The sequence below is a fragment of the Corvus hawaiiensis genome, chromosome 20, assembly GCF_020740725.1.
Source record: "Corvus hawaiiensis isolate bCorHaw1 chromosome 20, bCorHaw1.pri.cur, whole genome shotgun sequence".
Taxonomy (NCBI): Eukaryota; Metazoa; Chordata; class Aves; order Passeriformes; family Corvidae; genus Corvus; species Corvus hawaiiensis.
In genome coordinates, this window is record NC_063232.1 from 7483123 (window position 1) to 7491545 (window position 8423).

Here is an 8423-nt window from a genome sequence, read left to right on the forward strand (position 1 = left end):
GAAAGTGCTGACTTCAAGCTACCTGTTTTATTCTACCAGCATGTACCTTAGGAAGGGGCCTGACTTCTTCCTTTTTTCATTCCTGTTTTCCCAAGAGCCTCTCATCCCTCAGTTCCTAGCGAAGGTGTGCTGAGTCACTCTGTGATCAATACTCAAGAAGATAAGGCCATTTGCTTAAAGATTTAGGAGCTTAAAGATAGGTTTTGGAGCCTAATCTTAGGCACCTATGTTTGAAATCTTGGTTGTAGGCATTTTATTCAGGAATATCTATCCTGCTTAGTGAAAACATCACTTTAAGAAATGCAGGTCTGAGACTGTTGCTTAATCTCCAGTCTGGCAAATAGTGCAGCTGTTAACTTCTGCACAGCCTTTTGTCTTGGCAGGTTACCTTTTCAGTGCATGAACTTCATTTTTGTGTATATTGACAACCCAGGGCAGAGAAGATGTCACTGGAACTGGTATGGCAGAGGTGGGAGCAGGCAGAGCTCTAAGGAAGGACATGAACTGCAAAAGAATCCTGACTTCTTGCTGAGAATATTTCTGCAGTAAAACCAGGTGAAAAAGTGTTTCTTTAGCCCATTTGGATAAATACGGATTCATCCAGTAGTGGGATAAAATGCAGATCACAGTAGAAAGGAGCAGAGTCCCCATCAATGATTTTTAGAAGCCTTGCAGAGAAGTATGTGGGTGTGAGTGCAGTGGGGAGGAGGAGAGGTGAAAAGGGCTGGTTACCAATCCAGTTCTTTTTGTAGTAAACATATTATCTGGGTTTTGTATTAGGAATGACAAGATGTTCACCAAGGGGATGCTCAGTGGCAGCTGGATAGTGTTTAGGCAATCTTTTATCCAAGAAAATCATGTTTATGATCTGATTTTTACCACAAAAGCCCCTGCAAGCCAGTAATCTCTCTGAGTTGTCCTTCCAATTAATTTGGGAATAATAATTGAATGGGAATTGTATGGTAAGCTCCTGAGCAAGGGAATTATTTTTCTTTGGCCCTTTGTTTGCCTGGAAGTCATGGACAACAGAGCTGCCTTCCTGACATGCACAGGGAGGGGGAAGAGCTCCTAAAGAAAATTGCAGTTCTAATTTTAGAATTGTTTTCCTTGGGCACTGGGTATGGGCATCTGTACCCTATAAACCTGCCCACACTGTGGGGTCTGGTCCTTCTCTGAGGGCGTGTGAATCAATGGGATCCATCACCATCTCCATGTGCAAGTGGGAGCACATTAGCCATGGAGCAGGTGCAGTTACTGTCATAGCAGCAGCCTTCCCCTCGAAGGTCAGTGTGTGTGGTTAAACACGGTGGCTCCCAGCTCTGTGTCTCCTGACTTGGAGCAATCACCAGTGAATGTTCTCTGCTGCACTTTACCAGAGGCTCAAAGTGCTCTTGGAAGGATGAGGATGACAGAACAACAGGACTTGTTGCCCATGGAAGGTGTGGCTGCCTCATCCCTGGAAGTGTTCAAGGCCAGGTTGGACAGGGCTGGGAGCAGCCTGGTCCAGTGGAAGGTGTCCCTTCCAACCCAACCTGTTTTGTGATTCTGTTATTGAAGTGTTGACACCGGTGGCTCTTAAGAAGTCAGTGATCTGTGTCTGGGGGAGAAGAAAATTGTCATACTGGGTTTGCCTGGACTTGCCAACTTAATTGAGACACTTCTGTCTCTTTTTAATGGCAAGGTATGGGAGGAAAGGGGAAAGATTCCCATTTGCTGATGTTCCATAAAATGCAAATGTTTAACCAAAAAAGAATAGCCTGTTTAGGTGAAGAGAGATCTCGTAGACAGCTTAGAGGTGTGGCAATGGGATGGGTCTACTTTGACAAGTGATTGGCTTTTCTGTTATCCCAACAATTCCAGGGCAGACTTCTTTAACTATGAGTAAGTACATGTTGCTTCTTTAGGCAAACCTGCCTTAAACCCAAGCTGAGCTTCCTACTATAAGATAGCCATTTTATTTCCTGATGTGACAAACATCTGTCCTCCAGTGATGCTGGGGAGGGGCAAGAAAAAGATCCAAATGCATCCTCCTGCTCCTCCTTCTCCTCCTCCTCCTCTTCCTCCTCACCTCTGGACTTTATTTCTAATGGCCCTGGAAAGCCAGTGTTTCAATTCATTTGTTCTGAGGCAGCATTTGTCAGAGGGGCTGTGACACCTGAGTTTCAGCAAGGACCTGTGTATGTCAGACATGGACATGCTGAAGGCAATGGAGGTTTCCAGAGGGACATTCTGAGCTGTTTGCATTTGCTTCCCAGGCAGGCTTTGCTGCATCTTGTTCTCCACTAGCCAAAGGCTGAGACCAGGGATAACAAGGGATAATGTTATTCTGTATCTTCAGGCTTCTTTCCAGTCAGAGCCGCCTCACTCTTCTGGTGTCAACTGAGGACAGGAGCAGCCAGGGCCCTCAGCCTGCTTTAAAGATGGGCCTTTACTGCTGCTCTCCCTTCTCCCTTGGAGTCCTGGCCATGGGAAATGTGTCACAGCAAGCAGGGAGTGCTGAGAGCCCCAGGTGAAGCTGTCACCTGTCCCTGCAGAGGCTGGACAGGAACGAGCACTCACAGGGATGTGAGCCAGAGCAGAGAGGGCTGGCAGAGAGCAGAGAGGTGTGCCCAGCACGCAGGGAGATGGGAGGCAGGGAGCAGCTGGAAGTGCAGGACAAAGTGAGCAGTAATAGGAACAAACAGGGGGAGCAGTGGGGAATGAGAAACATCCTTGTTTGTGCACTGACATCCAGCATCTAACTCAGCAACAATGACATTAGGATTTCAAATAAATGTCCAAATAAATTTTTTCCTTTAAGGGATTTGTTTTAATTCTTTATTAAAATAGGAGTTATATGTGCATTTCGCCCTCAGCCCACTGTTTTAATAGGATTACCTTTAGCATCACCCCATGGGCTCTTTAATTTTTCATTCCAGATCTTCTATGTGCAGCTGTCTCAGCAGATCCAATCAGGTGCATTTCATTGCTCAACAGTACAGAGGAAATGAATTTTTCTGGTGAGGGGAAAGCACAGTGAATAGCTGGATTCCCTTCCCCAATACCATCTGCAATCTGTTTTGTGCTGCAAATGAAGTCAATGTTTTCCTGGGTCAGAGGTGCCTGATTATTCATAGCACTTTCATTTCCAGCAGCACAGTCATCCCATCGCTGCCAATCATCATTCTGTTTTGTGTTTGGTTTATTCTACAGTGCTCTGAGGTTTGCAAGTCTAGCTGCTCTCCAAACTCCTCCTGTTCTTTGTTGCTTTTCCTGGGCTAGTGCCAGCAGTTCTCAGCTTCTGAAGAGACCAACAGGAGGACTTTGGCACTAGTATTGCAGTTTTCTCCCATCTTTTGAAATTGTGTCTCTTGAAAAAAGAATTACATGGAGGGAGGGAAGAGCGTAATACTCAATTCACTCATAAGTAACCAAAAAACCCTCAACTGAGCAGTGTTTTACTGAGAGGGAACAGTGTCATCTACAGGGTTGTTTTTAATGGTAGTAAAGCCCAGAGAAGTGTCTTGGTCAGGTGGAGCTGGGATTTGAACCTGATTGAACTCTCAGTCTGTTTGTTCCCTGCTCAGTGCTTCCCTCTGAGGAGCGTCCCGAGCTCACACTGTGGCAGCAGCCACAGACAGGTTCACAGAGTCCCTTAGGATTGTCCCTGGCAGTGGTGCCCTTGGATTTACAGCACCTTTCCCAACATAGATTAGAGGAGCAATGGAGTGTTAGTGCCATTCAGCAAACTGGCTGTGTCCTGGGGAACTCATGGAACTGTGATCCAGCCTTGCATTGTCATGTACTTGTAAGGTGCTCTGCACAGATCTGTTTAGAAAGGTTTTGAGAGGGCTCCAAAGTAGATGGTGATAATGAAAATGCTAATTAAAAATATTCCAAATGGTATTCACTGATAGTGAGATTTCAATTCTCTTGCTATTCCTTTTAGAACTAGAGGAGTGTCCTGCAATGAGTTGAGATGAACTACCTGAGCCAGGACTATTTCACGGCCTTTAGGTGCTGACCTTTCTCCAGATTTCTTCAGTTTCTCTTTTTCATCTTCTCAAGACTGCTCTGAAAGGCCTTGACCTAACAGCCACCAGTGCAGTGATGTGTCAGTGAGAGGCCCTCAGACACTGCCATCTCCAAGGTCAGACCTTCACAGGCACCAAAATAAAGATTTCAAATGCTCAGTTCTTGTAGCCTAAAGCAGCAGAAGACAGGTGAGTGTTCTCAGGACAGCCCCCTGCTCTGCAGGTTTGATTGGCAGGAATTTAACATGCTTAGAGCACCATAACTTGAAAGTAGGAAAGGGCACAGGAAGTTGGGACTGTAACAAGGAGAAAGCTGAAGATGGGAAAATCAAAGGAAAGGAATTTGGATTAGAGGGATCCACAGAAAGGAGAAAAGGTGCTGCCACACGTCTGAGTAAAAGATGTGCTCTAGTGAGGTGGGCAGCTGTTGGCTTTCACAGAGGAATGCCAGGACAAAGGTTTGATGGTCTCTGTCCCTTGAGCATGTGATCTCTGGGACTGTGGGACATGGAGGCTTCACCAATTTTTCTTGACTAGATCCTGTGTCATGAGGGATGTGGAAGGGAACTCTCTCCAGCATGGCAAGTAAATTTAAACTTTAGAAAAATTAATTTTCTGTAGCCAAGAGGAATGCTGCTTTCAGCCTTCCCTTGGAAGGCTTTCGTGCCAGCCGAAGTATTTCCAGAATCAGCATGTTTTACCAGAGCAGTGTCCAGCAGTGGTGGTGGGAGCAACTGCTGGTGTATAGCAAAACACTCAGGAACCATCTGACAGAGGAGGAAGGACTGCAGAAGTGGAAGAAGTGAACATATGCTAAACTGGAGTGTCTGAAGCTAATGAGATGTAAAACAATTCAGGTTAATGAAGCTTTTCATGAAATAAATTTCTGCTAAACTCTACCTGGAATCCTGCACTGCCTCTTCCTTAGATCAAAGCACTTTGTATTCCTCTGATGCTTACAGGTAACAATGAGGAATGTTATAACTACTGCCCAAACATTGCTTTACTTCACACCTTGTGATAACCACAGGCTGGGTTTGGTTGTAAAAAGTGATGTCTGTGACACTGCTTTTTGAAGTGGGGTAGGACGTTTGGAGACAATTTAGGTCTGTTTATAAAATCAGGATGTTGTTCAATAAGTATCTGTTACTGATTGCATTATAATTTTATGGGTACATAAAACATTGCAGTCTGATGTTTAACATGTACACACACAAAATACAGCCCTGAGGAGATACTGGGACTCCAGCTTGGCTTGAGCCAGTGGAAGAGCTGTAAAATACGTCTATACCTGCTGTACCCACCTTCCTATGGCCCAGCAGTGCTGTGTTCACTGCAAACAAACATTTCCAAAGGTTTTTGGTGGGCAACAAGAAAAAAACATCCCTGACATGAATGAAAGTTACTGTAAGGATCCTTAGGGAAATGTTTTATTCTAAAATTAGGCAGTAGCTTTAAACCCTGTACAGTTTCTTTCATTTTTTCCTGAAGTGACTCCAGGTGGTCTGTGATTGAGACAAGAGACTACTTTTTCTCTGATCTGATAAAACTATTCCTTCACCTTCCCTGATTGAAGATGCTGCAAAATTTCAGTGAAAACAGCATTTTTTGTTAATATCTACAAAAACTGCTGAGAGACAGCAATGATGTGCAGTTTGAGACTAACATTGAGTTGTTTTATATTGTCATGGTCTGGTTAAACAAGGTGCAAGATCACACTTTAAATGACTCTGACACATATGAGAATATGGATTTAACCACTGGAAAATTCACTGAACAATCCCCAGGAGCTACCTAAAGACATCCTGAGTGTTCCAGAATATTTTGTCTCTTCAGCTGAGGAAGGGAAGGCCAGCATTCCTGCAGGATGGAGGTCCTGTGCAGAGGAGTTGGGAAAATCTGATCACATTAAGTGAGGGGAGGTAGATGGAACTGACTCTTGACTGTTGCTTCCAAACAGTTGGAGCTGAAGCGAAGCAACCTCTTACTTGAGCTCTTGGTGGTGCTCAGATGGGCCATCTGTCCCTCTGTGACAGCAGCAGGGACACAGGGAACACAAAGAAGGGTCTATTGGCCCGGCACAGCTCCTGCTCCTAAAGTCTCATTTGGTGAAAATCAGCTTTGGGAGTATTTTGTAGAGCTTCAGTGGCAGCAAGCCCATTTTCTGAATTACAGGATAAAATACACAATAAAGGACGTGTGTTGATTAATTTTAGAAATACATGTAGTGATCTGAAGGGGAAAGGGAATTACCTAAGTGGAAAGATGAAACAGGAATGAAGAGCCTTTTCCATAGGTGCTGTAGTGTGTCTGAGTCTGTCAAGTGTAAACAACTCTCATGTCTGCTGGGAGACTGGCCAAGCCCAGCGTCAGTGAGCACCCTGCTTTAAAAAATAAAGAGTCTTGCTCTGTTCTGTGGTTAAAAGGCTTGAAATGGTACACGGTAAATACATCCACCTGCTTTTAAAGACACTGACCTGGCTGTAAGGGAGAGAAAGAGCTGCACACTCCCAGCCAGCCAAGGGGAGTGATATTTTAACATCTCTGCGTGAAACTCTCTGTCTGGGGCTCTCCAGGGTCAGAATTCCTCACCTGGGTGACGAAGGCCTGGTTTAACTCCTGGCCTAGCCTTGCTGGAGTGGTGCCTCTGGATTCTCTGTGTCACTGAGAAGCTCCAACTGAGAGACTCACTGTGTTTATTACAGTGCATTTAGTACAGGACATTCTCCTTAAAACAGTTTCTCAGAGTGCTGCCAGACAGGGACATTAAATGTGTCATTTAATTGCATGTCACCTCCAACAGGTTCCACAAAAATAATTCTACGTTATGTTTTTACAGCAGAAACCAGAAGAGGGATGTTAAACCCTGGTCACTGACATCCACACCCCAACCATTGCAGCATCCCAATCTCCTTGGCTTAGTAGGGATGTAGCAGGAATATTCAGGGTATTCAGCATTGAATTTGCAGAAAAACTGCTGAAACCAGAAGTGCAGCTTTTTAATACATATATGACATATTTTATATACTTGTAAACTTGGGCAATGTACTTTGTATTTGGTACATCAATCACTTGATGTTGCACTTGAATTACTCCTATTTTAAAATTTTATCAAACACTGTCTTATCAAATGCTAACTTTGGAAAGGGTTATAATGGCACAGGTGCTCACACAGCCTTATTTGCTACTTTATAGGTGCTCTAAATGCTACAGGTGACTAATGATGCTGATGACGCCTTCAATAACAGTCAGATGTTCTCTCATTTTAAATTAGACCACTGCAACTTTATTTTTGTCTTGTGTCAAGTACAGGCAGTTCTCTAAGTCTTGTAAGAGGTCACAGTGTTTTAGCTGGTCTTTTTTGTTATTTCCTGTGTGCATGTCTGCCTTAGCAGTAAGGGGTTTATTGTAAATCACAAATACTCTACTGCAGCTGATCCACTCAGGAAACATTTCTGGTTGGGCACACTCAGGATCTCACTAACTTGAGCCTCCAGCAGTAGGTATGTGTTATGAAATGTATATTGGGCCAATTTATTCTTTGCTGATGCCAGGCTATTTCCTATAATTTTTTTTCCTTAAATGGCAGTTCAGCTTAGAGCTTTTAATTATCTTAGTTAAGTGTATCAGTAGCATTAGTAAACAGCCTTGTGGATTTCCCCATAAATTTATTCTTTGTCTGATACTCATCCTTCTTAATGTTGTCATACAAATTCCACTTGTTAGCCTAAATATTTCCACATATACCTTTCAAGCCCTTCTCATTCTCCCTTCCTAACCAATCCCTCCAGTCCTTTTAATTACATTTACAGTTTGCATATTTAGTTTGTCTCTGCTCTATAGAGCTGTTGGAGCATTCAGTGGCAATCTTCCTTGGACTGCAGCTATCCAAACAGTCTGCCAGCTTCCCATCTGCTTGGGAGCCTTCCTGTCACATGTAAATCACTGTCAATAGACTGTTTTTTGGGAATTAAGATACTGCCTGAAATCCCTGTTTGGCTCACAGGCCCATTTTCTGTAACATGTTTAACTTGTGCTGTATGTGAGAGCGCTGCACATCCTGCAGCCTTTGTTTAGCTCCATTTTCTCCCCAAACTAGCTGTCAAATAATTGCAGGGCTGCCTGGGGTGCTTTGGGAATCTCTTCTCCTGCAGGTAGTTTTTTTTTCCATGTGGCTTACCATAGCCTTGCTCTGAGCATGATTTTCTGTAATGAAGCACACACACATCAAAATGCTTTCATTTCTGAATGACAGCAAGGTCCTTGAAGTGTGGGCAGAGCATGAACTGGGTAACATAAAACGAGAATAGGACAGTCCCATAGGCTCTGTGTCCCCTGTGCACCTGGACAAGGAGCTGGGATGTGCTTTCCCGTTGTGGAGCACCATGAAGGGGCTGGTGCATGTGCTGT